This window comes from Grammomys surdaster, unplaced genomic scaffold (genome assembly GCF_004785775.1).
Source record: "Grammomys surdaster isolate TR1022 unplaced genomic scaffold, NIH_TR_1.0 139, whole genome shotgun sequence".
In the NCBI taxonomy this organism is placed as follows: Eukaryota; Metazoa; Chordata; class Mammalia; order Rodentia; family Muridae; genus Grammomys; species Grammomys surdaster.
The window spans coordinates 6,745,384-6,764,348 of NW_021604597.1; the positions used below are offsets into that span (position 1 = coordinate 6,745,384).

General features: G+C 39.1%; 1 pseudogene; it reads right to left on the bottom strand.

Moving 5' to 3' along the window:
* Window positions 1-14,752: 14,752 nt before the first annotated feature.
* Window positions 14,753-14,874, bottom strand: LOC114618047 (annotated as a pseudogene).
* Window positions 14,875-18,965: the final 4,091 nt, after the last annotated feature.

An 18,965-nucleotide genomic window follows, 5' to 3' on the forward strand; every position in this document is an offset into this window, starting at 1 on the left:
TCTCCCTTATGAATATTGATGTAAAAATACTCAATAAAATTCTTGAAAACTGAATCCAAGAACACATCAAAACAATCATTCATCATGATCAAGTAGGTTTTATCCCAGGAATGCAGGGATGGTTCAATATATGGAAATTCATTAATGTAATCCACTATATAAACAAAGTCAAAGGAAAAAAAAAAACACATGATCATATCACTAGATGCTGAGAAAGCATTTGACAAAATTCAACACCCCTTCATGGTAAAAGTCTTGGAACAATCAGGAATCAAAGACCCATACATAAACATAGTGAAAGCAATATACAGCAAACCTGTAGCCAACATCAAACTAAATGGAGAGACACTTGAGGCAATCCCACTAAAATCAGGGACTAGACAAGGCTGCCCACTTTCTCCCTACCTATTCAATATAGTACTGGAAGTCCTAGCCAGAGCAATCAGACAACAAAAAGAAGTCAAAGGGATACAAATTTGAAAGGAAGAAGTCAAAATATCACTATTTGCAGATGATATGATAGTATACTTAAGTGACCCCCAAACTTCCACCAGAGAACTCCTAAACCTGATAAACAACTTCAGCAAAGTGGCTGGATATAAAATTAACTCAAACAAATCAGTAGTCTTCTTATACTCAAAAGATAAACAGGCTGAGAAAGAAATTAGGGAAATGACACCCTTCACAATAGTCACAGATAATATAAAATACCTTGGTGTGAATCTAACCAAGCAAGTGAAAGATCTGTATAACAAGAACTTCAAGTCTCTGAAGAAAGAAATCGAAGCAGATCTCAGAAGATGGAAATATCTCCATCCTCATGGATTGGCAGGATTAATATAGTAAAAATGGCCATCTTGCCAAAAGCAATCTACAGATTCAATGCAATCCCCATCCAAATTCTCATGTAATTCTTCACAGAGATAAAAACAGCAATTCTCAAATTCATTTCAAATAACAACAACAAAAAAAAACAGTATAGGGAAAACTACTCTCAGCAATATAAGAACTTCTGGAGGAATCACCCCGACTTCAAGCTGTACTACAAAGCAATAGTGATAAAAACTGCATGGTATTGGTACAGAGACAGGCAGGAAGATCAATGGAATAGAATAGAAGACCCAGAAATGAACTCCAATACCTAAGGTCACTTGATCTTTAACAAAGGCGCTAAAAGCATCCAGTGGAAAAAAGACAGCATTTTCAACAAATGGTGCTGATTCAACTGGAGGTCAGCATGTAGAAGAATGCAAATTGATCCATACTTATCTCCTTGTACAAAGTTCAAGTCCAAGTGGATAAACAACCTCCACATAAAAGAAGATACACTAACACTAATAGAAGAGAAGGTGGTGAAGACCCTCGAATACCTAGGCACAGGGGAAAAGTTCCTGAACAGAATATCAATGGCTTATGCTCTAAGATCAAGAATTGGTGGCGCATGCCTTTAATCCCAGCACTTGGGAGGCAGAGGCAGGTGGATTTCTGAGTTCGAGAGTTCGAGGCTAGCCTGGTCTACGGAGTGAGTTCCAGGACAGCCAGGGCTACACAGAGAAACCCTGTCTTGAAAAAACCAAAAGAAAAAAAAAAAGAATTGACAAATGGGACCTCATAAAATTGCAAAGATTCTGTAAAGCAAAGACATCGTCAATAGGACAAAGTGGGAACCAACAGTTTGGGAAAAGATCTTTACCAATCCTACATCTGATAGATGGCTAATATGCAAGGTATACAAAGAACTGAAGAAATTAGACTCTAGACAATCAAATAGCCTGACTAAAAAATGGGGTACAGAGCTAAATAACAAATTCTCAACTGAGGAAACTCGAATGGCTGAGAAGCACCTAAAGAAGTGTTCAACATCCTTAGTCATCAAGGAAATGCAAATCAAAACAACCCTGAGATTCCATCTTACACTAATCAGAATGGCTAAGATCAAAAATTCAGGTGACAGCAGATGCTGTCATTGATTCTTTGTCCCACAAGGTCTAAAATCTTGAGGCAAGGCAGCTTGTCTCATCTGGGATATAGGAAAGCAAAGGAGGGTCAGGAACATATGTCCAATACAGCTTTCCAGTCACCCTTGTCAGGGCACTCAGCAAGCTCATAGGTCAGCATCATTCTTGGTCTCAGCAACAGCATGTTTCACTAATCATTCTGGCAGTCACCATGTTACTACAGAAAAAACCACAAACATGCCCTCTTCCCCATATTAGATAGATACCTGGTCGGAATCATGCCATATGCCTGTAAGTGGATCCTTCCTTTTCACCTAGGCATAAGTATGCCTAGTTAAAGGGTGCCATAGACATTCAGCAGAAAGTTCCTTGGCATCCAAAAGTTTTAAAAAAATTTAAAATAAAAAAGTATGGTTTAAATAAATTTGTGGTGTTTGGGTATATACCTCCCCCTTTTTTATTTTATGAAGATGTTGTTTTAAAGTTCCATGGGCCCCTACCTGTTTACCTGTATTTTCCTCAATTTCTTTGAGAGTGTTATTTATGTCCTTCTTAAAGTCCTCTATCATCATCATTAGAAGTGATTTTAAATTTGAATCTTGCTTTCCTCGTGTGATGGGGTATTCAGGACTTTCTATTGTGGGAGAACTAGGTTCTGATGATGCCAAGTACCCTGGGTTGCTGATGCTTATGTTCTTGCGCTTGCCTTTCGTCATCTTGTTATCTTTAGTGCTGCCTGCATTGTCTCTGACTGGACCCTGTCTTTCCTATTATCTTGGTTGTGTCAGAACTGTTTGGGGTGGATGTTGCTGCTGGGGTTAGAGTTGAGGCCCAAGATCTGCTCCGGCGCAGACTGGAAGGAACCAGTGCTCTGGGCCAGGAGTGAATTCCTGGGTCCCATTGGGTCCCAGTTACTCCCTGTTTGGAGTGGGTGTTGCTGTCTCCTTATCTAAGATATTGCCCTGGTTAGAGCTCCTGGAAGTCCTGCCTCCTCTGGGTTTTGTGGGATTGGGTGGAGAGCTGCCAGTCGGGATCTGCTCAGTGCTCAGGCACACTTCCTTTAACCAGGCCATTCATGGTCCATTTTCTACTTTTTACACATATTCAAGAAAAAGTGCTGCTAAGCTTCCTGATACATGGTAAGCCTCCCTCATTCTTGCCCTCTGCAGTGGAGCACTGGATTCTCTGTAAAGTTCGCTCACATAATTAAGATCTCATGAATATTCTTCCCCAATCTTCCCAGCTTTTGCCCACTGACTTTTCTAAAGCCTCTGAGTACTTTTAGTTATCTGTTACTCTAGCAACTCGTTTCCAACTACCAAACCAAAATATATAGCCGTTGCTATGCAAAAATGATTCCAGGTCTTAGTAGCTGAAGTTCAGAAGCATCTACCTGCCCATCATTTTTGTGGGTCACAAAAATGCTAAGGACTAACTAGGCTGAGTAGTTCTGACTTGAAATCACACAGGTTAAAACAAAAATTTGGGATGAAGTCAACTAAAGGTTTGCCTAATGGTTTCTGAGATGGCTCACGTACAAGACTGTTGGCAGGAAACCTCTCGATTCATCACTGGCTTCTGGCTGGAGCCCTCAGTTCCCCACCATGGGTTTTATCCGCAAGCCTGCTTTTGAGGTTCCTGGCAGCTGACTTCTCACCAAGCAAATGATTCAAAACAGGAGAAAATTGTAGCTTCAGTGTATCTTCTGACCTAGCCTGGGGAGCCTTACATTGGCAATTGCACAGTATCACACTGGATTACCCTTGTTCAGCATGAGAGGGGACTGCATCAGGGCATGCAGTTCAGGAGGTGGGGTTCAAAGGTGGCTGTCTTAGCAGCTCACTACTGTCAAGTTCACATTCATTGCAGGTGTCTTATTACAAGGGCTTTCCTGATTGGCCAGAATCATCAGTATGTCCTTGGTGTTCAGTGCTGAGACTGACATTGTTGATGTATAGGTATTGTATACATAAAACACAACATACTGACTAAGCTGAAAAGCATAGTGCTTCTTGTCATTCTTATTTTGTAGAAGATTTTTATGAAACAAATATAGGAAATACAACTTTCCATCACTATGCCTGTTGTCATGATAGCTAAAAGTCATTCACACTCTTGATTTCAAGCCTTTGGCTAAGTCCCTGGAAGGCTGGGCATGTAGACTACAGGCAAGATAGTCAATGTGCCTTCTTATTAAATGTTTGTCTTCTTAGTGTTGCATCAATTTTCTGCCCCTCCTATCTCTTCTTCATTCTCCCAAATAGTGTTAGCATCCTTTGTTTCTTAATCTCCTTAAATCTTAATGCAGGTTTAGGGACTCTATTGTGTGTGAATGTGGGACTCTGCACATCAGAGTAATTTTTGTGCTTAATCTAGAAGAACTCCAGAAGTGGGGAACTGAGGTCAATGCTAAACTTAGGAGAGAAAACTCTTAAATTACTGAACAAGGCATGAATGTTCTCAGCCAATAAGGGTACCACAATTTTCTCATCTATAATTCTCCTCTGAAGTATCACAATCAACCATAAAATGTGAACAAGACCACTACTGAATGCCATTTTTAATCATGTTTCTTTGAAGCAAAAGACATTGCCTTAAAAGTATCACCATTCAGGGTCTATTATCTTCTTCCTCAACTCATGAACATTAAATGCAACACAATAGATTCATGTGGATAAAAGTTGGAAGGAATGTCAGAAATATGTAGAATTGCTTGGATTGCTTAATGTCTGGCATTTAAACCACAGTGGTTCAATGAAGGTGAAGATGTTGCTTGCTGTGTTACAAGGAGGGAAACATGAGTTGTTTTCAATTGTCTGGTCACATCCTATCCTTCTCTGCGCTTTAGAAAGGATGAAGATTCCCACATTCACGCACCAGAGTCCCTCAACCAAAGCCACACCACAGAAAACAGATACCCAATGGCAGTTTAAAACTAGCCATAGCAACTGCATAGACTATAGGTTTCAAACACAAGTCTTACCATTATTTTTTAAGTGTTCAGATTTTAAATGATATTGCAGACACAAACTATGTAGTTTAGAATGGGGTAATAAAAAAGATGCATAATTGTTAGGACTAAAATTGACACTGAGCAAGACTGTGATTTAAGATTTGGCCACCTTTAATTTTGGGTTGTATTTGAAACATTTAAGTCAGGATTACCAGATTTTCACAGTCTTCCTAGAGGCCTCATGCAGGTGCACTGAAGTAGCATCATGAATGAAACCACAGATCTTATGAAAGCATGTGCGTTGTAGATGTGTGGGAAAGAATGAGAAAATCCAGGGAGGAAACTCAGGCCTTAGAGTGAGGCAGCCTTAGACCTACCATGAAGCTGGAAGAGACAAGAAAGAAAATCTGGAGAAAAACCAACATATTGGCAAACCCTGAGACAGCTAGAAATGGTGATGGGTGATTGTTCTCTTCAGCTTGGTCTCTTCCACTCATATCTACACCTAAGCATCCTTAATAAACATATTTTTGAGACAGCTACTCCATGCCAGAGATTATCCAGATTTTATAGAACTCCTTTGACTGTTTTAGGCTTCAGATTTCAGCTCTGCTCTGGCTAACATTTCTCAAGTCGAGGTCAAGGCATTTCCTGTTCATAGAATCAATACTTTAAATTCTAAACACAACACTGGATAGCAATCTCTGAACAGGCAAATGTGTATGTATACTTTTAACCTGCATACCACAGTAGCAAGAGCTTCAGATCTGCTCGTTTCAAGCCAGCCCTTAGGCAAGGCAGCCTATTTTGTATCTCAATGATGAACAAAGCCAAATATATAGAGAATAGGCACCCAAGAACATTACTGGGGGCTACTTTATACTTGCTACATAAGGGGAAGCTATGCTGATCTTTGCTCACGAGAAGTCAGATCTGATGGTAGCTCTGAAATGACTTTCTCTGTGGACATGCCTGCAGGTTTGGCGGAAGGCAGTGGGGCTCCCTGTAATCTTTTCATTTTCTCCCCCTCTGGTTAAGCAGTCCTCCTATACATGCTTCTCCACCTTGGCGATGATGATTCTCTTCTGTGGGTCAGCTTTTGCAGGAGACAATTTTGTTCGAAGTCACGTAAAAAGGCAATGGGGGGGGGGGTAGAGCCAATCTAATCTTTTTGCATAGTCCTTGGTCTTAAGAAGCCATTAATCCTGCTTAGACACTTTCCAAAAGTGAAAGGGGGCGGGGACAGTTCAAGCTGCCCAGGCCTTGTTCTAGGACTCTGTGATACAGTCCCATAAGAATGCCTCTGCAGGTAGCAGCAGCAGCCCTCAGGCCTCAGGCCTCCACAGGGCTGGATTATGAACCCAGCCCCTGAACAGCTGCCAAAAGGTGACGGTGTGGAAATGAACAGAAGCAATTTCAAAGTGATCCCAGCCATATATTTTGGGTTTGTGCTACAAAGTTGAAGTGTACAGAAAAAGTTTCCTGCCTGGAGTCTTAAGTTTTGTTTGAAAAAATTTCCATTAATTGACATGTTAATCATTCACAAGCCTTAAAGGGCTGTCTGGGATGGGAAAAGCACAGCTTGTAACTATTCTGCAATTCTGATTCTCTAACCACCCACGCCTGCTAACTACATTCTTATTTGATCAGACTATGAATTTTCAGAACGGTGCTTGATTTGAACTCAAACAGCCCAAACTAGCTTCTTTCTTTTAGGGGGAAAAAAAAGGTTCCTTTCATTCTTTTGCTTTCTAATTACCCTGTTGAACATTATGGAAGTCAGTGCATCAGAAATGCTGCCTGTCTTTACTCGAGAAAAGTACTTATCTAAACCTGAGAGGATTCAGCAGTTGTGGGTCAGTGCTGTGCATTTAATTATATTTTATGTTAACAAGTTAAATAAACTGTGACACTTTCTATGACATTCTCACATTAATTATTTGCAAAGGTCAGAGCATTTGAGTCAAATGCCTGTCCAGCATGATTATGTTAAGAAGGAGGGGAAACTTAGCATCTTTGTGTACAAAGCTTGAAGAACTCAGCAATCTTTTCATTTTGTGTCTGGTTTTTTTTTTTCCCAGACAGAAATGTACCTTAGGCAAAGATAATTTGTTTTTGATAATTTTTTTTGCATTGGTTTTCTATGATTAAGTGTTACTCTCCAGATATTTCAACTAATTATTGTGGTCTCCCCAAAGACAGATTGAAACAAGGAAGCTGAGCAGAATCAGGCTAATTTCACTGCATGGCTTATTAGGCACCCACATGCATGTGTAATGTAAGTACTGTAGCAGGCAAGCTAAGTAGCTATCATCCCCGCCTTCCCCACAATCGCTCCCCAATATTCCCAGCTGCTTGTGCTCACACAGGCAGGGGAAATAGCTGTCTAGCACCCCCATCCCTGCACACTTGGAGAGGAGAAAGGAAGAGGATGCTAAAATGCGGGTTCATCCCTTTAAATCATCTCAACTCTAATAAGAGCCCAAACACTGAACTTTTGGAAGACTAGCCTAGGGAGCCCAGTTAGGAGAACTGGCATTTTTCCATGTTCATTATGGTGAAGACCAACTGCACTGTAAGCCTGTGGTTTTCCAGTTACTTTCTGAGACCTTCTACTTGCTGAGTTCATGAGCAACCTCCATTGTTTTCTGTGAAATAAGGAAAGATGAAAAGGATGTCTGGGAAACATGACTGACTTTGTCTTCTACTCGTGCTTGACTTGTGATAACTCATCTGGAGCATGCCAGTGTAGAACATGAAAGGGTGAATAGAAGCTGTAGCTTGTGTAACCAGTCACTGAAGAATCTAGGTCAATAAGTCTGTTTATCTTCTCATCCCCTTCCCCCCAGAAAAGATTTTATGGACATGAAACTTCACAAATGGAAAGAGCTCAGCAAATACCGAAATCAAAACAGAACAAGAGAAGGAGGCCTACTGGTCTGCTGCTAGATCAGTGGGACTTTCCCAGAGAGTTTCAGATTAAAAAGATATTTGCTTTCATTTTATGTATGAGTGTTGTGTGCATATATGTGTGTGTGTACCATATGTGTATAGTACCCATGGAGGCCAGAAGAGGGCATTAAATCCATTTGAATGTTACAGATGGTTATGAGTTTCTATGTGGAAACCAAACTTGGGTCTTCTGTAAGATCAGGCTGTATGTTTAACCTCTGTCCCATTGCTCCAGCCCTGCAGATTGCAAGATATTTGATTAGGCTTGGCGCCCAGGCAAGACTAGATTTTAAAAGTTTAGTTCTGATGAAGTAAAGAGAATTTCAGCATAAGCTTTCAGGGCAGAGAGTTGGGACTGACAAATGTATTTTCTGTTACATTGATTAGAAGGAAAAGCAAAAGAAAAACTTGACTAATTAGATACAAAAAATAATCAAAATACTGTATAACAAACCCTGCTTGGTACTACATTGGTTCACTGAAATGTTATTGATTTTATTTTCTGACACTAAAATGTTGTAGTAAAATAAATGAAATTCAAAGTAAAGCAAATAGTTCAATGTCTGGGGAGGTAGATATGTCTAACCTGATTTGAGTATTGCACAATGTGCCTATGTATCAAACATCACACTAATATGTGTGATGTTTACTAATATTTGTATTGTTTACACGCTTCATTTTTCAAAATATCGATTTCCAAATCTGCAACTGTAAGCTATTGTTCATTCTGATTGTGTCTTTCTTGAAAACGTAATTTATGGAAATACAGGATAGGGCGAGTACATGCCTGTCACCCTGTTCAACAACTGCTGGGATTCTGCCTTTATTATTATTATGCCTTCTTCCTTTCTCACCAAAGATTCATTATTCTTGATTTTTTTGAAGTAATGCTTCTATATTTAGCCCAAGTATTCCCTCTATTGTTAAGTTAGTTTTCATGTGTGATATGAGATAGGGTAAATGGCCCATTTCCTTTGAATGGTATATAGCTGCTCCAGCACATTTTTTAAAAAGGTCATCCTTTCTCTACTGAATTTCTTGGCTTTCTTTCTCAACTAATCTCTTGTATGGACCTATTTCTGGCCCCACTCCCCTCATTCCCGTTCTGATACACTGACCTATGTCATAAATCTTTTTTAAAAAAAGATTTAGTTATTTTATGTATATGAGTAGCTGTATTCAGACACACCAGAAGAAGGCATCAGATCCCATTACAGATGGCTGTGAGCCACCATGTGGTTGCTGGGAATTGAACTCAGAGCCTCTGGAAGAATAGCCAGTGCTCCTAACTGCTGAGCCATCTCTCCAGCCCCAGATATAGTATCTTTGTGACAGTTTTTATTGTTTTCAATGACTTTTTCAAGTGTCCAAGATAGTTTCTTAGTAATCCTCCTTAGAAAAGAAGTTTTGTTTTACTAAGGGCGTGCTTTCAGAAGTAACCTGTAAGAATTGAGAGGGAACAGGAAAGGACAGCACAATGACCTAGATATAATTTTATATTGGGAGGAATTTGGCCTGAGTATAGTTCCACAGTGGACTCTCGAGTATGAATCATATTACAGAGAATCTTGCACCCAGAGGGAGGGAGATTGAGCCTAAGTGAACTAGTATTGATTAATGGTCACCCCATGCAGAGGATTGGAGTGTTGTTACCTCCCAAGAATCTCTATAAATGGATTCCCCTCCTGCCATCATGGATCTGGATGAGAGGTGAGCCAGCAAGCCAGCTGGGGGACGGGCACGAGTACCAGGGAGGAAAATCTAAGTAGAAACCAACAGAATCCTTGCTAGAAACATTTTTGAGGTTACTATCTGCAACAATCATCTCTGATATTTCAAAACAATCTTTGTGATATAATTGGAACTTTTTTATTATTTAATAGATTAATATTTTCCTTTATATTTAAAATTTTAGTGATATATATATATATATATATATATATATATATATATATATATATATATATATGGGTTTTCAGTAGCTTGTCTGTGCACCACATTCATGCAGTGCCTATGGAGTGGAGGTCAGAAGTGGGCAATAGATCCCCTGGAACTGCAGTTACAGATGGTTGTGAGCCACCATGTGGGTGCTGGAAGTCAAATCTACAGCAAGAGCAGCCTCTGCAAGAGCAGCCAATGCTCGTAACCACTGAGCCATTTCTCCACCCAGTAGCGTTAGCTTATTAATGTGATCCATGGGGGAACACATGTTATGGTCAGTGTTAATGTTGCTAATGGAATCTTACTCATGAGTTGAGAATCCAGTGATTCTAAAATCATGATGCTCTCAATCGGTCTTCAAAAGCCAAAACCTAAATGAGGAGCTTTCAGATTTTCAGGACCGATTGTACTTGAAGCTGTGCTAGATATTTCTGGAGTCATTAGCTTCCTACTTGCTGTGAAACTTGACCCTGCTGCTTTCATCATGAACTCAACTTTTGAGTGGACAACGGGAAGCACTTCTGATTGCTCATGTCTCGATGAATTTCTGTGCTTGTTTTGAATGGGACCAAAAATAGAATTCTGTGTTGCTGTGAATAAATAAGGCAACTATAATGCTCCAGGGTTCTGCAGCATCATCTGCCTGTTAAGAGGAGACTGCCATGTGCGGGACAGGCTACTCCTACTCAAGCAGTTCCTTTCCATAACTAGACTAGTTAGCTTTTAAACCTCATTCAGATTTCCATGTTGTCTATAATGGAAGAGCCCTTGTTATAATTTACTTGTTTAAACATCCAAAGTTATATCTAAATTCAGCTATACTGTAAAGCATGGGAGATTACTCTGTGACTATCAAATATTATTTGCTATTACCTGAAATTAATTAACAGCCATTAATGATGGTTGAAGAGAAATCACACTTGTTTTAGTTTATAAATGAAACAATTCAAGTTCTTAGAAATACAGTAGTTGGTCAAATAAAATTCAGAGTAAGGTTTACCAGGATATTTTTTGAGAACAATCTATTTATTATGGTAATTAATCAACTCCATAGAACAACTTGAAAATAGTTCTAATCAATGTTTGGTCCACCTGAGAGCAGGCTCGAAAAGTAGCTCAGTAAGAAAGGCTACTAAACTATGAATTGCCTCAGTGAATCAAGGGGTGAAACATATAGAAATTTGTTTAGATGAAAAAGCTCCAGATTTCTTTTTCAAATTTTATGGGAGTCTGGTATGTCTCAATTGTTATAGACTTAACACTATTGCCTTATTGCTGGTTAAGGAGCAGAACGATCAAGGCTATTGTGACTGGTGGTCAGGGTCTGCGCTAGGTGTTGTTAGTTTTCTTGGCTTCTTATGTAAAGACTTCAAACAAAGATTTGAATGTAAACACAGATTTGAAAAAAAGCATAATGTAGATTAAGGAGAGACACTGTCAAGATTGATGGCAATCCATGTGACTGAAGATTCTCGAAGTTCTTGATTATTCTTTGGTTTTTGTTCATAGAAAGGGAGGAGCTGATTACTCAGTGGTGCAGGGTTTTTTTTCCTATCTTGATTGATAGATCAGGTTATATATTCATTTTTTATTGCACATGTCTCTTCCCATAGTGCCATTGTTTTTAGTTATATACACATGAAATCATGCATAGGCATAGATTACATATAGGGGGTCTTCCTTAGGTTACTAGAGGATGTGGCTTTGTCATACTGTGTATGCACCTGAAACAAACTCAGGCTGAATGGGACATCTTTCCCTTTTCTTCCATTTGTGGGGGATACACTTGAATAGATTCTGCCTAAGTTTGATCATTATAGGACAGGGAAATTTGTATTCTTGTTCAGAAGTGGGAGTGTCTAGTCCAACACAGGTGTGTGTTGGGGGAGGGTGTTGAGGGATTCTGAGGTTGCAAGTTGCATTGTTTAGAGAGAAGTATGTATTCATAGAGTATAAAGTTGAAGGAAGTTTACTGCCAAGTGTATAACCACAAACTAAATGGGGGCCTTAGGAAACAAAACTATCTCTTTTGCTTGCCCACCTCACTATTAAACACATTTTTGTCATCTTTCCTGTTTTCTTACTAGAAGAACTATGACTAATGATCACATATTTATTTTTGTCTCATTAAGCCAGTGCTTAGATTCCAGTATCTTCTCAACAGCCTACTTTAAGATATTCTTTGCTATGATCTGAATATCTTTTTAATCCCCCTTTCCCCAAATTAAAACATCACAATTACCCACAAGGCCATGCATGTCAGGAAGTGGGGCCCTCAGGCAGGTGAGTAAATCATAGTAGAGGGAATCTTTGTGCATGGCATTAGAACCCATATAGAAGTAAAAAAAAAAAAAAACACCATCTGTAAAATAGGAACACACAAATAATCTCTGGAGTCTTTATGTTAGGTTTCCTCTCCTATAGAGTTCTAAGGAGTGTGCTGATTGTTTAGAAGCCACCCAGTTTATGATATTTCCAAAGATGATGTTGACTTTGTGTTGTGTTGGTTGTCTACTGCTGGGCATAAGACCTACCTTTAAGAGTGCTTTGTTTCCCCAAGGAGACTCCCTTGCGGAAAACACTAATTTTTCATCTGAAAGTAGCTATTGACTGGAGATAACTTTTGGCGTAGGATGGAGGTCATGTGCCCACTTCTTTCAGCACACCTGTACAGGCCCTGTGTATGCTGCCAGTCTCTGAGCATTCATTTGTATGCTAGCCCTGCTGCCAGTCTCTGAGCGTTCACTTGTATGCTAGCCCTGCTGTATCCAGAAGACCTTCATCCCTTGGTTTCCTCCATCTCCTTTGACTCTTAAGACATTTTCCATCTCCTCTTCTGCAGGATTGTGCCCTCAGGGAGGGATTTTTGTCAAGAAATCCTATTTAAAGCTCAGTAGACTCTCATGCTCTGCCTATTTTCTGGCTGTGGGTCTCTGTATTTGTTACCATCTGCTGCAGGAGGAAGCTTTTTTCTGGTGATGGCTGAGCAAGACAATCATTTCTGAGTACAGCAGAGGGTCCTCAGGAGTTACTTTATTGCTACGTTCCTGTAACAGTAATTTTCTCCTAGGTTCCTGGGCTATCTAGTCTCTGGTTCTTAGTCACCTAAGCAGTATTGTTTATGGGTTTCATTTCATCAAGTGGGCCTCATTTCAAATCAAAGAGTGGTTGGTTATTCCTACAAGTTTTGTGCCACTATTGCACTAGTGTGTCTTCCAGACAGGCCACTTTTGTGGACCAAAGGTTTTGTTGCTGGGTTGGTGTTTATGTTTCTTCTTTGGTAACATGAGAGTATGATCCAGTACCAAGAATACAATTCATATTGGTGAAGGGTCTAGATAGCCACAAGATTGATTTATCTGTGTTCAGTGAATTGTGGAGGTGTTGTCTTCAGCAATAGGGCCTACTGTCAGTTTGTGGAGAACCACCAATAGCCTTAGCAATAGCCTGGACTATTTGCGAGTTCCCATGGGACCCCTTTGGCCAACAACTTGATTATATGTAACCCATTCCCCTGGTACTTGCAGCTTCATTTGGTGATGAGAGAGGTATAGTTGGGGTGTATATTTCTACATTATTTGGTGAATTTTATTTAGATCACATTCATATATACACATGTATTCATATATATATGAATATGTATATGTAATACATATTATAGGAAAGTTCTACTGTATTAGGTTTTCATAGACCCCTAACGGCCCTTAGTTTCAGCTATCCATTCTAAAGTTACCCCTCTTTCCCTGGTTGATCCTCCCATCCTGATCCCCTACCTTGTCCATCAAGAACTATTATTCCAATTCCTCTTCCTAGGGAGCTCTCTCCCTCCCCCATTACCTTACATTTACCTAAATTCTGTGGATTGTGGCTTGCTTATTGATAGCTTAACAGCTAACATCCACATAAAAGTGAACACATACTATATAGGTGTGTATGTAGCCATATGGTTATCTCACTGGGGATAATTTTTTTTAGCTTCTTCCATTTATCTGCAAATTTCATGATTTCATTTTTTCCATTGTTTAAATGTATTGTATTTTCTTTATCCTTCCACCTATCTATTGACATCTAGATTGTTTCCAGTTTCTGACTATTATGAATAGAGCAGCCACGAGCCCATGTCCCTTTGATAGGATGAAGCACCTTTTCGGTATTTGCCTAATAGTGGTATAGCTGGATCTTCAGGTAGATCAATTCCCATTTTTATGATGCATTGCCACTCTGGTTTCCATAGCAGCTATACAAGTTTGTACTCCACCAGCAGTGGATGAATGTTTCCCTTCTCTACATCCATGCCAGCATGAGCTGTCACTTGTTTTAATTATCTTGGTCATTCTGACTGGTTTAGGATGAAATCTTAAAATAAGTTTGATTTGCATTTCTCTGATGACTAATAATGTGTTGAACATTTCTTTAAGTGTTCATCAGCCACTTTAGTTTCCTTTTTTGATAATTCTCTGTTTAGATATATATATCCATTTTTAAAATTGGGTTATTTGGGTTTTTTATGTCCAATTTTTTGAGTTCTTTATATGTTTTGGATGTGTAGTTGGTAAAAAATCTTTTTTCATTCTGTAGCCTGCCTTGTAGTGCATACATTTAATTCTGTACTCTAGAGGCAGAGGCCAGCCTGGTCTATATATAGGGTTCCAGGACAACCAGGGTGACATAGAAAGACCCTGTCTCTGCAAGCAAACAAATAAACCACAAACTCCAACTAAACCAACAAAAACTGTAGAATATAATGAAACACAATCTTAATGTTCATTTAGAAATTGAAATAAACGTATGCCTCATCCATGCATTATGGCACTGGGCAGGGGTCATCTGGGGCAAATCTGTCGCCCCTCATCCCATGCATGCGTGACCTAGGACTGGTAGTCATCTCAGGGCCTGTCTGGGCTCCCTGGCACTGAGTAGTTATCATCTTTGTCTTGTTTTTTAAGGGAATGTTAGACTACTAATCATTCAGATGTCAGGACAATGAGCCTAGACATAGCCTCTCTCTACTCTGCCACCTACTGATGAACATTAACAGAGCAGCCACACCTGCAATGACCTCGGGGCAGGACAGTTTTGATTTTTCTTTTATAGTTTAATGGGTTGGATTCATTAAAAAAAAAAAACCAAAAGAACAACAAAATACAACTCATTCGAGTATATGCTGTATGCTGGGCAAATCACCCCTACCCACTATCTTCATTGTTCTTGCTCCTCCCCTTCCTATCAGTCTCCTTTGTGCCTATAGACATCTTTTCCTATTTTCATGTTATATAGACATACTTAAATTTGTCTCTATGATCATCTCCAATTACATGACTGGAAAACTTACACATGCAAACACACAAAGAATATTCTCTTTGTGCACTCTTTTGGTTGTTGTACTCTTAGGTTGACTCCATAAATTAACTGCTATGAATAAAATTATGAATAAAACTGCCAAACAAAATTCATGTGAAAGTATGTCTGTGATATAACATGGAACCTCTCAAGTCAATATCCTAAAATGAAAAGAAATAGTTGGATTGTACAATAAATTTATCTTCAGTAATCTCTCTCTCTCTCTCTCTCTCTCTTCTTCCTTCCTTTCTTTGTAACAAATTTTTATTTATTTACTTTACAACCCCATATCAGTCCCTCTTCTCTTCCTAGTACCCCCTGACGAAGCCTTCCTCCCATTCTACTTTTCCTTTTCTTTTGATAAGGGGAGCTCCCTCTGAATGCTACTTCCACTACCAGTTGGCCCTCTGTCATTTTTTTCCTACTGCACAAGATCTAGGAGACATTTGGTTCCTACTGTCCCCAGCTCCTCTGATGCAGCTTGAATTTAAAATATCCCTCACAGATTCATGTTTTGAATTCTTAGTGTCCAGCTGCTCTCACTATTTTAAAAGCTGTGGATCATTTAGGAGGCAGAACCTGTCTGGTAGAAGCAGATCACAATGGTGGATGTCTGAAAGTTATCCTGCCCCTGTTTCTGGTCCTACTATTTGTGGTCTTTCATCATGTGAACAGCATCTAAATCACATTCAACTGCCATAGGCTGAGGCACATTGTGGACTAGAAGTCTCTAAAACTGTAAGCTAAAATAAAGAATTCCCTATTTAAGTTGTGTCTGTCAGGTATTTTGTTCACGATGACCAGTGTGTTCTCTGTTTTGTATTCCCCAGGTCCAGTATTAACTCAGACAGTAACTGTTTATATGGCCATGTGGGAGATTAATGAAAGGGCATAGATCACAGATTTCTTACGTGCAGTATAAGAGCACTGATGGTAAGATTACATCAGTGGATTCTTGGGTGCTAATAGTTAAGTGTTATATATCCTTGATCCTGTTAGACACTCCAAGAGGCACCATCAGTTATCATCCCCAAGACGGAAGCATGCAAATTTTAGATACTTAGACCCAAAACTTACAGTTTTCAAGTGATAAAGAGTAAGAGACAAACAAACAAAATTGAAGCCAGGATTACAATAGCCTCACACGTCCCACACCAGTGTCTTTACCATTAAACTTTCTCAACCCTGCTTGGTAAATGGCAGGTAGTCACAGGACACCTGTGACCCAACACTGATGTCCGCATTTCCATTTTCCTTTAGGCGTATGTGTCTCTCAAACTACTAAATAAGATGCTTTTCTCCTCTCATCTAAAAATATTTCTAGACATAAGATTTTTTTAATGTTATTAGGAAAGATGTTTTATGGTCTCAGCTATGGTAAAAAATATTTCTTCTTGCTTAAGTGTACTCTTTGGATATAATTCTAGCAAGTCTCTTAAGTGTGCCTATTTATAGTTGAGGTAATACATCATGAGTGTGAAAAGCTCTCTTACATTCTGCCTTTTGCAAGATAAATGCCCTTCACAATTCCCTTTCCTAGTCTCAGAAATCTGTCTTTCTTCATAGTTTTATTGCTTTTTCAGCCTTCTGTGTAATTTCTACTCACACTTTGAATCTGCTCTAGGATTATCAGCAGGAACAATTCCTCCAAAAATTTATAAGCTAGCAATTAATGTAGATAAATAATGATTAATATATGATTTCTGATAGTTTAATGTGTTACACACATATGTAGGCATAAATTTTTTCCAACCTACTTTAATAAGGATTCAACCTCTCCTCTAGCCCACCTCGTACCAGAATTAGTAGAAGAGAAAAGTTATTAGGACACAGGAGAAGTAGACCTATTTAGAACTAGTTCTTTGGGGGCAAGTCCAATCTTTGATGTCAAGATATCAGCAACACAGTCCAGTAGCAAACACCAAACATGAATCAGTAGCTTCAGTCCAGTCCCCTCAGACAACACGAACATGAACCAGCAGCTGCAGTTTGGTCCACTTGACAGTCACCACACATGAACCAGCAAGGGCAATTCAATCCAGAAAAAAAAATGCAAGGCTTACCTCAGGCTGTGGAAGAGGCAAGAAGCCACAGGAACCTCACAAGAAGTTCTTTGGCTAGTTTCTCTCTATTGTGGCATTGACATGAGTAGAGCTCATCAATGCCATATAAAGCAAACAAATACATGCATGTCATTAGCTAAAAATAGCAAAGCAGAGCAAAGCAAACCAATGCTCATGTTCCCACTATCTATGTGGTGATATTTATAAACCTTCTGAACATCATGCGTCCTTTCATGTGTTTGCTATAGAAAAACATGTCTGCTTCAGGAAAATAGTCTTTCATGCATCTACTTTAGCAAAACATCCTTTCACTTGTATGTTCTCCCAAAAAAATCATTTGACATAACTAACTTTCCAAAGAAACCAGAAGTTTCATATATATAGTATATATATATATATATCTCCACCCAATGAATTGTTTCTGCAGAATCACATTTTTCTTAAGAAAAACCTAGTTGGAAATACTTAGTTAATGTTCCAAGAGAGTGTGGTTTGTGCTTCATGAGTGTGTTTGTGTATTTCAATTATTATAGATTGACAAGGGAATTCCCAATTAGAGGGCTTCTTGGAGTGAGTCTTGAAGGCTATTTAGATTTTACAAGGAAAAGAGCAGACAGGCAATTCAGAGCAGAAGAGACACCATGCAGAAGCCTACAAGGAACAAAAGAAGAACATAAGAATACAACAAGTTGTATGATGCTTCCTAATGAGAACAGTTTCTAAGAAATGCATCTTTCTGCGATGTTTGTCCTGTTGTGAACATTACATAGAATGCACTCATATAAATTAAGTTGGCAATAGTGTCATTGAGCAGTATAATCTGATGGAATCATGTGGTGCATACTGTCATTGACTAAAATTTGTATGTAATTGTAAATGGATTCATTGAAAAGTTCACATCAGGAAAGACTAAGAAAGCTGGGGTGATGGATGGTTTATCTTAAATGAAGAAGTTTAAGTTTGACGCCCGACATTTTGAAGAATGAGAAAAGATTTTCAAGAACAGGACAGACTGGATGAAACAGCAAGTTTTACAGCATTCTTCCTGGGAAAGAAAGTACTAGAACACATACAATAATAATGGCTGAGATTTTCATTTTTATTGTAACAGCTGTATGAAGGCTAGTGTATCAGAAGGGAAATTCAGTTATGATAAACTCTCTAAATAGAAATAATTATGTCCCAGAATTGATCATCTTTCTCAAGACCAGCAAATGAAAAATAAGCTGATGGGAAAGAGGAAGTCACCTTAGGACACAGGAGTAGATGACCAATGGATTGTGTCTGCAGAATCACGTTTTTCTTAAGACAAACCTAGCTGGATATATTTAGTTCATGTTCCAAGAGCATGTGATTTGTGTTTCATGATTTGCATAGGAATCCTCCATTAAATTATCACATCACATAGTTATATTAGTGGCCATATGATTCTTTGCTTTCAAATGTGAGTATTGCTGTATTGCTTCAGTGTTACACATGGTGCTTTTGTAGAGCACAGGGTAGCCTTTAGGGAGATACAGACATGTAGTCAGGACCAGGGTATAGGAACTTGGCTTGGAGTTAGATCCAGTAAAACTAGACAAAAATCAAGATATGCCAAACCATGTAGACCTGGCCATGAAGACTGTGGTTTTGAATGAGAAAATTTCCCTATAAGCTCATGTGTTTGAACACTTGGTACTCATTTGGTGGTGCTGTTTTGGTAGGTGGGACATAGCCTTGTTGGCTAAGGAATATACTGAGGATGGGCTTTGGGAG